Here is a 15065-nt window from a genome sequence, read left to right as displayed (position 1 = left end):
AATTAAAGCAAAATAAAATCTGAAATACCTCAAAATATATTAATTAAGAAAATCATAATATGAGTGGTTCATAAGCCAAATTGAAAAGATAAATGACAATTAAAGTAGTGGAATAAATAAAAGTAGAAAATAAATTAAAAAAATATTGAACCTGTGATTGAAGAGAAATAATCTTAAACTTGAGAGAATTTCTAATCCTAATCCTAAGAGGGAGGAGAGAACCTTTCTCTCTAAAAGCTACATTTAATCCTAAAATTATGAATTATGAATGTTGTTCTCCGTCTATGCTTTGATTCCTCCATTCTCTGGCTTATATTCTGTGTTTCTGGTTTGGATTTGGGCCGAAAAAGGGTCCAGAAATCGCTGGGGGAGTTTTCTCCAGATTCCTGTACGTGGCGTCTATCACGCGTTCGCGTGGGTCACGCGTTCGCGTCATTTGAGAGTTTTCCTTGTCACGCGTACGCGTCGGTCACGCGTACGTGTCAATTGCGTTCTGCTCAAGGCGCGCGTCTGCGTCATCTACGAGTTTGCGTCGCTGCATTTTCGCGCTAGGCACGCGTTCGCGTCGTCCATGCTTTTGCGTCGCTGCCTTTTCTTCAAAACTCTATTTTTGTGCTTTCCTTCTATTTTTGTATGTTTCCTTTCTGTCCTTTAAGCCATTCCTGCCCGATGAAACCTAAAAATACTTAACACACAAATCAGGGCATCGAATGGTAATAAAGGATAATTAAAATTAATATTTTTAAAGTATAGGAAACATGTTTTTCACACATATCATAAAATAAGGAAGGAAAAGTAAAACCATGCAATTTACATGAATAAGTGGGTGAAGGATTGAATAAATCACTTAAATTGAGCACAAAATACATCATAAAATATGGGTTTATCAACCTCCCCACACTTAAACAATAGCATGTCCTCATGCTAAATCCAAGAGAAAGGATAAAGTTAGAATGGTGGAATCTCATACAATGCAATCTATTCTAAATGCAAACTACCTACATGAATCATGCAATTTTTAATTGTCATCCACCTATATATATAGAGCTTACATGTGGTTAATTTGTTTCATATTCTCAAAGAATCATATATGCATAGCCAAACCTAGATCATGTTAAAGCACTTTCACAATTGAGTTGGGCAAAGATATTTCACAAACTTGCAAGACAATTATCAATTAAGTAGAGATATATGGTGATGAGCTATTGAACACTCACTGGATTTGTGTTTACTCTCTAATCACTCAGTGTTTGGGGTTAATCACTCTATTCTTTTCTATTCCTGCTTTCTAAAAATTTGTTCTTCATCTAACCAATCAACAAATATTGAATACAGACATACAAAAATCATGAGGTCTTTTAAAGGTTGTAATGGGGCCAAGGTAAAGGTAGGGGTATATATATAAGGCTAAGTGAGCTATAAGTTGAATCCTTAATTAGTCTAAGATCTCACCTAACATATACATATTCTATATAATTTATAACTTTCTTGGGGTTCCCAATTTTTTTCTCTTTCTTAATACATACTCTTGTACCAATTTCATTTTGATTCTTACCTCATGTGCATTGATTTCTTCACTAAACTTATTATTGGGGTAATTTTGTCCCCTTATTTACTTATTTAACTAAAAAGATTTTTTTTATTTATGAAATATAAACATAACATTTTCAATGCACATGGTATTTTTTTATTCAAATTGGTTTCACATGAGCATGCTCCCAAATTCCTTATTATTTTATTGAATTAATCCTTTCCTATCAACCCATGTTCCCATGTTTCCCCACACTTAGTGTGTACACAATCTCTATCTTAAACTAACTAAGGATTCAACTTGGAATTTTTAATTTATTTTTCTGCTTAAGGCTAGTAATGTGGTTATAGAACAAGAGGGGATTAAAAGCTCAAGGGGACTAACAAGGGTGATGTAAAAGGTAAGCTTATTTGGGATAAGTGAGGAAAAATTTAAATGGTGGCCTCAATCATCTCTTGGTATGTATCTATATTCTATATTGGACATATAGATTGAAACAAAGTAAAGATCACCAGAATAAAAAAGAAGGGCGAACACACAAGAATGAAATAATTATGGTTAAATAATGTAACCATACAAATAAGCTCAAAAACTCACAGGCTGTGTGTTCTTTGGCTCAAAAATCATATATCAGTTATGTATGTCATGCAAGTAAAAATTAAAGGTTCCCATTATTTTCAATGTGAATCTTAGGGTGGCTTTTAAAATCTTAGTGTTTTTCTTTGAAAATTACTGTGTAAATTAACCAATCATTTATTGCCATATATATACAGTGTGTGGATTGTTGTGATTCTGTTATACTAAAGTTTCTAGTTTACGCTTTTTATTTTTAATTAATCCAAATTATCATGTGCTAAAAAGGGTAAACTAAACTAATTAATCTATATATTCTATATCACAACTTAATAACTAAAATTGCAACTAGAGTAAACTAAATATCTAAGATAAATATATAAACTAAAGTGCAAAATGCAGAAATAAAGTGAAAATACAACAAAATGTGCAAGTACTGAAAGATAAATAAGATAGGATAAAATAAAAATAAAAAAAATACAAAAAATAAACAAAATAGGATAAAAAGAGTCTAAAAAGTGGTTCACCAAAATAAAGTACGCCAAAGATGGCGACCTCCCCACACTTAAATAATAGCATCGTCCTCGATGCTCACTCAAGCTGAGTGTGAGAAGTGTCATTTCCAGAAGGATGGGCTGCTGGTGTCTCTGCGGTAGGCTGAGGGTCTGCAGTCTGGATAAGTGTCAGAGGAGCTGCTTGCTGAAGCGGAGGGTCTGTCTGTAGAGGAATCTCCGGATCTGCAGCTTGGATCTGGTGGGGCTCCTCATGGTGTGGTGCAGCCTGCTCAGGTCCTCCCTGCTCAGCCTGGGCATGTGCCTCTTCCTCATGATCATCCGCTTCCACATCAAATGGCTCAGAAGCGGTGTCAGGCTCGGAGGGGATGTCGCTGCCGGATCGGATCATCAAATTTAGGTGCTCATAGCGTCGCTTGTTGCGACGCTCCATGCGATCCCAACGTGCGAAGAGGCGGTGCACCAGATGATAAATGAGCTCAGGAGCAGGTGAAGGTGCAGTGGATGGGGTTGGTGCAGCAGTGGATGCAGAAGGGGCATCTGAAGATGTGGCTGCCTCACCCGAGGCAGTGAGAAAAGGAGGTCTGTATCCTAAAGCCAGAAACTTCCTACTGTGAGGAATGATCTCTTGCAGTCTGCAGCAATTGGCTTCTCATCAGCAAGCTCCCAAGGCACGTCAGCTCGGCGGCCTAGCTGGGTGATCAGATAAGGGAAAGGGAGAGTGCCTCTGACATGGACCCTGGCCATATAATACCTGATGAAACGTGGAAGATACAGGTCCTTACCCTCCATCACACACCAGATGAGGGTGATCATAGCAGCGGGTACCTCTGTCTCATGAGTGCTTGGTATCACGTAATTACTCAGGATCTGCTGCCAAAGTCGAGCCTCATCATTCAAATATATCAGCTTGATTTCCTTAGGCATAACTGTATTCTTTCCCATGACCTATGGGGCAGTAGGATCAAGGGCTATTCTCTGCTTGACTGCATCCCAGTCAAATCTCATGTATCACATATCCTCTTCAGCCTTTTGGTAACCGTCAGGCTGATTTGACTTAGGCTGAAGCCGGAGGATATCCTCAATAGCTTCCTCAGTGACTAAAATCTATTTCCCTCTGAGGTGCACTGCATCCAGGGAAGTCTTGAAATAGTTACAGTAGAATTCTCTGCCTCATTGTTTTATCTGTTTGGAAGTGTACTGGGTGAGTTCTTCTGAAATTTTAAGAGTTCTCTCTAGGTAGAGGTTCCTGGCAGTGGCAAACACTGGATACTTTAGCTCACTGTATCTGTTTGCAAATTTTACTTGATCTGTGGCAGTGAGGAGCTGGTCGGCCTTTTCCTGCGGGTAAAGTTCTTTTCTTGCCAAGAATCGTCGTGAAGGATATCCAGGATAGAGGTAGAAGATTCTCCTCTTTTCCATTTACCTGTAGTTGCCTTGCCTTTTCCCTTACTTTTGGGATCAGACATCCTGAAAAGCAGAAGTAGTAGGATATAATTGAAGAACTAAAGCAGGAAAACAAGTAGGCAAGTAAGATTTTGTCAATGTAAGCATAAAGGTAAAAGAGCAATTGAAGTATGAAATGAGGTAAGTATATGTACATTTTAGATTGAATTCGAGTTAAAAGTCTGAGAGTAAAAATCACAATCCAAAATATAATAAAAGTGGAATTCAAGTTAATTTGGAAAAAAGTAATCATGCCTTGAGTTAGAAAGTTAAAGTAGTTAGAACCAAAAAGAGAAGTTAGAAAGTTAAACTAGTTAGGAGTTAAAAAGGAAGTTAAAGTGAGTGGCATGAGAATGGTTTTCCTAGTTACCAAGAAATTCACAAACTTGAGGAACAAACAACATATATTCAAGCAAGGAGTGCAGTTTATTGATGATAATTCCGATAAATAAAGTAAGTTTAAAATGAGAATGAAATCATCAATAAGCAATTTAGTACTCATGGAACAAAAAGGAATAAGAATGCTAGCCCGTGCATTCATGAATTGGTTTGGTTGTAGCCAAGTAATGCAAAATATTAAATTTTAAAACCAATACATGAATGGGGGTAGATTAAACCATAAATTTGTAGAAAATTGGGCAGCATTCAGGCTAAAATTGGATGTTCCTGGATAGTAAACAGCAGGAGAAATCAGTTCATATGAAATTAAATAGTGCTGGAAAGATTAACAAATAGCAAGAACATTAAAGAACAGTTCAAAAGGAACATCAAATATGAAGAACAACATATGAATAGAATCATCACAGCAAATTCAGAATTGCAAATTAGATAAAAAAGGTAGCAGGAACGGTGTAATTATCAGGCCTAAATCCACTAACCACATCCTAGCTACCTAACCACCTAAAATCCACTACAATCATGCATCTCTAACTATCCTATTTCAAACAAAAACTGTTAAATATGCAACTAACTGACTAATTGGAAAATAAAATCGGTGTTCGGCAGAACCTGGTGTGTAGAAACAGAAATTAGGCTCAGAAAGATGGTGACGGTATGGTGGTGACGCAGTGGCGGTGGGTGGCAGAACGACAGCGGTCTAAGGTGGTTTGGTGGTTGTGGGTGGTTAAGGTTGAGGAGAAAAGGTGAGGGGGTGAGTATTGTGTTGTGGTGGCTGGTGGGTGGTTGGCTGGAGGTTTGGGGGGGTGGTGGTGGCGGCTCAGAACGGGGCGGCGGCAGTGGGGTTGTGGAGGGAGGAGGAAAGGGGAAGAGGGGAAGGGGAGGGAGGAGAAGAGGGGAAAGAGGAAGAAGGGAGGGGCGTCGGCGGTGTGGTGCGGCGCGGTGGTCGAGGTTGGGTGGCCAGGAGTGGTGGTGGTTAGGGAATAGGAGAAGAGAGGTTGCAGAGGGGGGGGGGGGGGGGGGGTGGGGGGGTTTTGGGTGACGCGAGGGGTAGGGTTTCGCGTGAATGGGGGGTTAGTATTTTTGAATCCACGCGAACGCGTGGGGCACGCGATCGCGTGAATTGGGCAAAAAGGGGATTGACGCGGCCGCGTCGTTGACGCGATCGCGTGAATTAGGTAAAAGGTAAGGGACGCGTACGTGTGAAGCACGCGAACGCGTCGCTGAAAATTGTGCTAAACGCACAGTTCCAGCGTCGTTTTGGCGCAACTCTCTGTTTCCAAAAGGGTCCATAAAATCCACGTGACGCGTTCGCGTCAGGGACGCGAACGCGTGGGCTGATTTGTGCTAAACGCACACCAGCCGCACGATTCTAGCCCAACTTTCTGGGCGTTGGATCTTTACGCCGATTTCCATTCGACGCCTACGCGTGGCCTGCGCACTCTCGTGGGGTGATTTTTTTATGCAATTATGCAGTATGCAATATGCAATGCTAATGTAGATGCTATGAATAATTCCAGGTTCAATAAAAATAAAATAAAATAAAAGCAAACAAAATGAAATAAAATTGAAAAAGGAACGATCATACCATGGTGGGTTGTCTCTCACCTAGCACTTTTAGTTAAAGTCCTTAAGTTGGACATTTGGGGAGTCCTTTGTTATGGTGGCTTGTGCTTGAAATCATCCAAAAATCTCCACCACTGTTTAGAATGCCAACAGCCTCCTCGGTCCCAAACTAGGCATGTAAAGCCCTTGAGTAAATTCAAACAGGTTCTCAGGTTCACGAGATGTTGAATGTCAAAATAGATTCCAGGATCCCAAACCTTGCTTTTACATCCGCCTTTGTCTCGATTTTTACTTTTCCAGCCGGGCGGTTTGGAAGTTGCATTCTCACCAAGATGACCAAACATTTTCCGAGACCCATTCAATTGAAGTCGAAACCAATTCTCGCACTTCAGATTGAAGCGTGGAACCTTATTGAATCTTGCATACCAGCCTTGAGCACGAACTATTTCCCTTTTACTCTTAAAGCCGCAAAGAGCTCTAAGCTGGCCATCTGTTTCAAGCAAACCATATTCAAGTGGAAAAGTAAAGATAAAAGCTAAGAATTTTACCCACTTAAATTTAGTATTGGGCGGTAATGGCCTTGGGATAGGTGTTTCCAGTGGTTTTTCAAGCTCTACTCCCTTGTATTCTTCTGTGAATTCTTTCACTTCCTTGCAGGCTTCTTTCAATCACATCTTGATCCAAGTCTTCGATATCTTCCTCATCACTCAAGTCACAAGTTGGAGGTTGCGAAAAATCTATCTCCGCATCATCTTCGTATTCACTTGGGGAAGATTCTCCCATCTCAAAGAGTTCACTTGCGTATGCAAGTTCATTAGTAGGAGAACTTGGTTCGGGATTATCATTATCAAGGAAACTTGCTTGTTGAGTTATTCCGTCCAGTTCTTCATAAGATTCCTGCTTTGGAGGTTGTGCACTATCCTCCTTAGCATCAATTGTAAATTTCTTGACGGAATTCTCCATAATTCTGGATTCCCATGGAGGTTCAGCGTCTCCTAAGTCTTCAACCAATTCTTCTTCTTCTATAATTTCAGCTTCCTCCACTTGTTCCAGTACAAAATCATGCTCTTTACTATCCAATGGAGTTTCTAGTATCTTCTTCATGCTGCGTTCTTCATTAGATTGCCCATATGAAGCCATGGGGGTTCCTTGAGTGTCCGAACGTCGGGAAGGTAGTCTATTTATCGTTTGATTCAATTGGTGAAGTGTGGCATGAAACTTTTCAAATGTTTCCTTGAGTTGCTCCTTTGATTCTTGGAGTGATGGATATGGACATGGTGCATAGGGAAGTGGTGGTTCTTGGGAGTAATTGGGTTGGAATTGGTGTGGATATGGATTAGGGTCATATGGAGGTGAATGGTGGTAGTTGGCTTGTGAGTGTGGCAGTTCAAAGCTGCGTTGATGAGGTGGTTCATAGGCATATGGCGGGGCATGTCGGTAATTACAAGTAGTTCCACCATATCTATCATCTTGGTATGTACCTCGGAATGGTTTCTGACTATAGTAATTTGGTGGGTGATGGTTATCACGAAAGGGTCTACCATAACTATTGTCTCGACATGCATTGTTGAATGGTCGTTGTCCATGGTAGTTTGGAAGGTGTTGTTGCCCAAATGGTTGATCAGATCCTCGTGGCTCCTTTCATCTCTGATTGTTTTGACCATGATGCATGTTCCTGTTATAACCTCCATTCCTTGCAACAGCATTGGAACCAAACTCAAAGCGATAGGGGTGAGAATTCATAGTAACAAATAAAAATTAAAAATAAAAATAAAAATAAAAATAAAGAAACAGGTAAAAGAAAATATTTACAATAACCAATAATAAGACACACGTTTGCAATTCCCTGGCAACAACGCCATTTTGATGAACTGAATATTGATGGTTTAGAATTCACAATAAATTCTCGTTGCTAGTATAGTTTCTAAACCAAGCAATAATCCTTTCATACAAAAACTTTGGTTGTTACAAGTAACAAAATCCAATAAAATTGTTAACCGAAGTATTTAAACCTCGGGTCGTCTTCTCAAGGAATTGCAGGGAGGTATAATTTATTATTGGTTATGTAAAACAGTATATTTTTGGGTTTTTGAAATAGGGAACAAGTAATTTAGATAACAAGAAAAATAAATTAATAATTAATAAAATCTCTTGGCAAGGTATAAGAAATTTAAGTTCTATCCTAGTTATCCTTATCAGGTGTGAAGAGAATTGGATTCTGCTCCCACTTTTAATTAACCCTTACTAAATAAAGGAAAGTCAAGTAGACAAATTAATTTGATCATCAGGTCCTAGTCAACTCCTATGGAGAGACTAGAGTTATTGGAGTGCAAATTAACTAGCAAAGAATTCCAATTTCAATCAACAGCTGAGTTGATAACTCAAGTGTTATTACTTAACCAAGGCCAAAAGGGAAAAATAAATCTAATTTGAATTGCAATCATTCATAAATAAATTAAAGCAAAATAAAATCTGAAATACCTCAAAATATATTAATTAAGAAAATTATAACATGAATGGTTCATAAGCCAAATTGAAAAGATAAATGACAATTAAAGTAGTGGAATAAATAAAAGTAGAAAATAAATTAAAGGAATATTGAACCTGTGATTGAAGAGAAATAATCCTAAACTTGAGAGAATTTCTAATCCTAATCCTAAGAGAGAGGAGAGAACCTCTCTCTCTAAAAGCTACATTTAATCCTAAAATTATGAATTATGAATTTTGTTCTCTGTCTATCCTTTGATTCCTCCATTCTTTGGCTTAAATTCTGTGTTTCTGGTTTGGATTTGGGCCGAAAAAGGGTCCAGAAATCGTTGGGGGCATTTTCTGCAGATTCCTGTACGTGGCGTCTGTCACGCGTTCGCGTCATCCGGGAGTTTTCCTTGTCACGCGTACGCGTCAATTGTGTTCTGCTCAAGGCGCGCGTCCGCATCATCTACGCGTTCGCATCGCTGCATTTTCGTTCTAGGCACGCGTTCGCATCGTCCATGCGTTCACGTCGCTGCCTTTTCTTCAAAACTCTATTTTTGTGTTTTTCTTCCATTTTTGTATGTTTCCTTTCTGTCCTTTAAGCCATTCCTGCCCTATGAAACCTGAAAATACTTAACACACAAATCATGGCATCGAATGGTAACAAAGGATAATTAAAATTAATATTTTTAAAGCATAGGAAACATGTTTTTCACATATATCATAAAATAAGGAAGGGAAAGTAAAACCATGCAATTTACATGAATAAGTGGGTGAAGGATTGAATAAATCACTTAAATTGAGCACAAAATACATCATAAAATATGGGTTTATCAATTACCTCTAATTTTTGAATTAGAGTATTTATTTGAAAATAATTTATAAGTTGATAATTTAATGGTATTCTTAAAGATATTGGGGTAAATTTGGTTTTCAATTACTATATTACCCCTAATTTTATTAAAAATACCTATACTACCCAAACGCTAATTGACACACTAGCTCTAACAGAACACCCAGCCGCCAGTACCCACACACGCAAAATTGAAAGGGAAGAAAAAAGAGGGAGAGTTGCAATGGGAAGAAGAGGGGAAGGAAGGAAGGACGGTGCCAGTAGGGTTGGGAGTCGCTGTCGCCATCGAGCACGAGGAAGAGGGAGAGAGAGACCAAAGTTGACGTTGAGAGAGAGAGAGCTCGTGAGGGAGTTACTGTCCAGAGCCATCACCGTACCTCCATCGCCGTTGACACCGTCGAACCTAGAGAGAGAGAGAGAGAGAGAGAGAGAGAGAGAGAGAGAGGGTCACGATCGAGGAACGGTCATCGCCGTCAAACCTATCATCGTCACCTTTGCCCAGTACCACCGCTGTTGGAATACGAACTGAGGAGGAAGGAGAAGTCGATTCTATCACCGCCGTCGTTCCTTGTCGCAGTCAACAAAGCTTCTTCACCACCGCTGTGGAGATGAGCCGAGGCAAGTGTTCCTGCTTCTGGTTTTTGTTCTGTTCTTGCTTCTGGTTCTGTTCAAGTTGCACCATTGTGCCTGGTCGCCAGAAAATAGCACTGTGGTTGCTGGAAGCATCGCCGGAGGTGCAGCTGCCCCATATCCTTCATTTGTTTTGGTACAATAAGTAATTCTTACCATTGTTATTGTATTATATACTATTGAGGGTTTCGCGACATTAATGTCTTAGGATTGAGTTACCGAGGTTGCATGCTGTGTTTGTGGCTGTTGCTGTTGCGAGAATGGTCAAATTTGATGTCACTATCGTGAAATAAGGATGAAAGGGGTTTGTCGCGTTTAATTATAGAGTTTTGACTATATTGAGGTAGGGGCTTTTCTTAAAACCTATTTTATTTCAAGGAATTGTTATAAATCGATATCGATGTGAAAAATGTATTTTTCTGTGATTGTGTGAGTCTTGTGGATTAATTTTGAGCTGTTTTGGATAAATATGATTGATTTAAATATTTAAATAGAATATGGCTGTATTGTGCGACTAATTGGAAAAGTTGAATTGTCTGTGGTTATGAACTGTGATTAATTTACTGGTTGATTGAAAAGACTGGAGAATCCGATTTTTGATTGATTATATTAAGTTGGTCGTGTTGAATGATAAATTGATTTATGATGATATGATTATTGAAAATAGATTGTTTGGATGATTGCTGATAAAAGGCTGGTAGATTGTTAAGGTTAAGGGAACTCGTAAGGGTGGTTAATTCCATTTTTCAGGAGAGGTTATGTCAAATTTTCTTATAAAAATGTAAAAGGAAGAGTTGAAGGATAATTGAAGGAAAGATTAAGGTTAATGAAAGGTTAAGTCAAGTTAAAGAAAAGTTAAGGTCAAGGAAAAGGAAAAGGTTAAGTAAGCGGTTAAGAAAAGTTAAATGATTAATTGAGAATCTAGTCAATAGCAAAGCGGTTAAGAAAAGTTAAGTGTTTTTCATTGTCTAGAGTTTTATAATTCAAAAAATATTTTCTAATTTTCATATCATGTACTATCATCTAGTCAATAGCAAAGTTAGTTAACAGCAATTCAATGACAAAAATAATGAATCAAGATCGACAACATAAATTAAGATCAAAACAACAATAATAAAATGAAGATCAAGAACAACAAACCACAACATGAACAATTTATCAAATTAACAAGTTATCGAAATCTCCAAAACAACACAACAACCTAATAATCAAAACAAGTTAACAAAACAAGTTAATACAACAATCCAACAACGACACAAGAACTGGAACTACAACGTACTAATTAAAATAACAACCAATTAAAACAAGTACTGCAATCTCCACCCAGTCATTGTCCCAAGCATATATGGTTCTGCATAGATATCCCCAATTTAATAAAATGCCCAACTAAATGATTTTGCACAAAAAAACTAAGCAAGATCTTGAATGAATAAACTAAATCATACTGATCTAACCAAACATAGGAGGGAAGAGACATCTCTAAATAACAGATGAACAACAAAAGAGTAAGAGAATAGCCATTACTTTCGAAATGATCTTGAGCAATGAGCAATAAGCAGAGTATGAGGGAGAGGGACCAAGAACACCGACAATGAGGACGCGAAAGACGATGGGCAATGAACACGACAACCTACAATGTGCGATGAACGATACAGAGAAGCTTGTGAATCGCGTGTGTATAGAGGGGTTGGAGACGACCGGTTGGACAGTTGAGAGACGACTTGAGCATGAGGGATGGTGACGGTGATATGAATGGCGTCAACGATGGAGGCTAGGGTTGAGCGCGACAGACGACGGCGACCAGGCGATTGGTGAGGGTGAACAGGGGTTGGAGACTTGGGGAACACCGATAGTACGAATAGAGAAGCCCACGCTGCATGTGACGAACAACGATAGTGGCATACTCCTTGTGGCGGTGGTGGAGGCTAGGGTTTCTTTTTGAGTGAGGGTAGTAGTTCTGCTAAAGGAAGGAGTGGAGAAGGGGTTGTTGCAGTTCTGCACTTCTACACTTCTCCGAGTGCATAAAGGTTAGGGCATTCATTTTGAATTTTTTTGGGTTAAATTACACCATTGGTCCTTACACTTTTAGTGAAATTGGGTTCCTAAAGAGAATTAAAATTTACAATTAGTCCCTGCCATTCAAAAAGTGTTTGATTTAATAGAATATTCTCAGCATATTCTCTATTTTAAACATGTGAGTTGCATGTTTGACAATAGGGACCAATTTGCAATTCTAGTGAAAGTATGGGACCAACTGTATAATTTAACAATTTGAAAATGACCAAAATATTCCTAGGCTATCTGAACCCACCCCACCCCTCCCCATCTCTCTCACTCTCACTTTCTCACTTTCCAAAACGACACCTCAACCCCAGCGCTCTCTGTCTCTCACCTCAGTTCACGTCGCCGCGCTAGATCCACTGCATTTGTACTCACGAGTCTGGTTTCGCCTCCTTTCTCCATCTTGCCTCTCTCATTCAGAAACTTTTTCTTCTCTTCCAATCCTAATAGTGAGCACTGATAAAAGGAAAAGAACAATTCCAATCCGAAACATGATCAAAGCGAACAATTCAATGTCTAAGAAGACAATAGAAATAAATCAACTTAAGAATAGAAACTAAATTTATCAGCGGATTCGATGTGGCGACAGAGGTGGGAGGCACGGTGATGGTGAGTCAAGGTGAGAGACAGAGAGCGCTGGAGTTGGGGTGCCATTTTGGAAAGTGAGAAAGTGAGGGTGAGAGAACTAAGGAAGGGCGGGGTGGGTTCAGATAGCCTAGGGAGTTTTTGGTCATTTTTAAATAGTTAAATTACACGGATGGTCCCTATACTTTCACTAAAATTGTAAATTGGTCCCTATTGTCAAACATGTGTAGCTCACATTATTAAAATAGAGAATATGCAGAGAATATTCTGTTAAATCAAACACTTTTTGAACACCGAGGACTAAATTACAAATTTTAATTCTCTTTAAGGACCCAATTATAAACTTTTAAAGTGTAGGGACCAATTTATAATTTTTGAAAAGTATAGGGACCAACTGTATAATTTAACCTTTTTTTCTAGGTTACGAGGGAAATGAAAGTCGTTTTAAGGAAATCGACCGGTTTTTGGTCCGGTCCGACCGGCTATTTCTTGGCCGGTTCAAGGATTTATGTTTGATTTTTGAATTAGCAGTTTTATGTGATAAACTAAACCGTAATAGTAGTGCACGAAATTAGAACTCACTCAACTTTACTGGCAAGTGCACCGGGTCATCCAAGTAATACCTCAAGTGAGTGAGGATCGATTCCATGAGGATTGCTGGATTGAGCAAGCAGTAGTTATCTTGCTGGGCTTAGTCAGGCAAACAGTAAAGAAAGTTGTTGTTGAAAACTCATAAGACAGATAAATAAGAAAAGAAATAAAAGATTGGTGTAAAATCAATATAAGAAAATAGTTAAGGTCTCGAAGATGTTTATCTTTCTGGGTTAAAACTTCTTACTAACTACTTTAACGATGAATGATTCATTCTATGGAAAACTGTAAGTGATTAAACCCTAATTCTTTAGCAATTTAATCTCATCTGATCCTTATCAAACGCCACTTCCGTGGTCATCCAATTCAAATTAGAGGGTGAAGTTCAGAAAACTAGTTTATACTACAAAGGCCCTAATCACCCTAGATCCCGGCTGAACAGATGTCCTATGTCCCCAACAAGTTGTAGATTAGCCGTCTATGAGGTGTGTTCTCAAGCTATAGTTTTTGATACCTCTTCCAAGTCTCACAAGAACTTATGTAGAAAAAGGGTCATACTTCCGTTCCACCTAGTTTCATTAGATTAAAAACGAGAGCACACCTTAGAATTGAATCAAACATATATTAAAATAGAAGAGTAATAATATGAATCCATAGAAATAAACAGAGCTCCTAACCTTAACGTAGAGATTTAGTTGCTCATAACTTACAGAGAAAACGGGGTTCTGAAAAGTACGGAAGGAAGAAGATCTCCTAAACCTAATTGATCTTCTCCTATAAATACTAACCTAATAATAAATGCTAAACCTAAAAGATATTATTTTAAATATAAAAATTACAAAGATAAAATAAAATAAGCCTGAGAAGTGCTAAAATCCACTTGGAGGCCCAAAAATGTGCAACTCGGATAGCAGGCTGGCGTTCAACGCCTAGAAGGGAAGCCTCCTCTGACTTGATGCCCCTCTACTGGCATTGAACGCTAGTTTGGGTGTTCAGCGCCCAGGGGGGAGCTGACAGCATTTTCTTTTCTTGCTACAAGCTTCTCTAAACTGCTCCGAATTTCACCTAAACCATAAAAACACGAGAAAAACTCAAAGTAGCATCCAAAGATGAATTTTGCACTAAAATGTAATAAAACTTAATAAAATCTAACTAAAAACAATATAAAAATAACTAGAAAAAGGGTATAAGATGCTCACGCATTACAACACCAGACTTAAACTGTTGCTTGTCCTCAAGCAACAAAAACAATAAAGGACCAAGGAAGAGAAAACACACAAGATTAGAGTTGTCGTTCATGCTCAGATCTAATTACTGAATGGAGCTATTAACACTCTATTTCTAAATAGCTTTTCCATCTCACTTTGCTTTGAAGTTCAGAAATATTGGTGTCCTTCAAAACTAGAACTCGGATGATACTATAGATTCTCTTCTTTAGGCTCTAATTGATTCTTGAACACAACTTTTTCTTTTTCTTGGTGCTTTGAACCTTTGAGCCTAGCCGTCACTCTAGTGTTTTGTTTTCAAGCTTAACTTAATACATAAACACCACAAGCACTTAACTGGGAACCTTTTGGGTTCGGATTTTTCCTTGCTTTTTCTCCCAGACAGTGGTTCTCAGAGCCTTAGGCATTCTCTATAACAGCATTTGATCACGACTTCAGTCTCAAGGGTTACTTGACACTTTCACACCACAAGTATATTGTTAGGAAAAACCACTCTTTTGAGCTTTAGATCAATTTTGACCCTCCTAACTATTGATGCTCAAAGCCTTGGACCTTTTTCTTTTGATTTTTTTCTTTTCTTTTCAATTCCCGTTACTGTTTCTTTTACTTCAAGAATCAATCTT

At 38.6% G+C, this 15065-nt stretch overlaps 1 protein-coding gene across 1 annotated transcript in view; it reads right to left on the bottom strand.

Annotated features, from left to right (window-relative positions):
- Positions 1 to 5053, bottom strand: part of LOC148544724 (uncharacterized) — a 199100-nt gene extending 194047 nt beyond the window's left edge. The window contains exon 1 of the mRNA XM_088498199.1: positions 4937 to 5053. The gene's annotated coding sequence lies outside the window, so the exon portion shown is untranslated. The remainder of the gene's footprint in view (positions 1 to 4936) is intronic.
- Between the last annotated feature and the right edge of the window lie 10012 nt (positions 5054 to 15065).

The sequence above is a fragment of the Arachis ipaensis genome, chromosome B9, assembly GCF_059453495.1.
Source record: "Arachis ipaensis isolate K30076 ecotype BB chromosome B9, ASM5945349v1, whole genome shotgun sequence".
Classification (NCBI taxonomy): Eukaryota; Viridiplantae; Streptophyta; class Magnoliopsida; order Fabales; family Fabaceae; genus Arachis; species Arachis ipaensis.
Note: the sequence above shows the minus strand (reverse complement) of the source record. Positions and strands in the feature narration are given on the sequence as shown.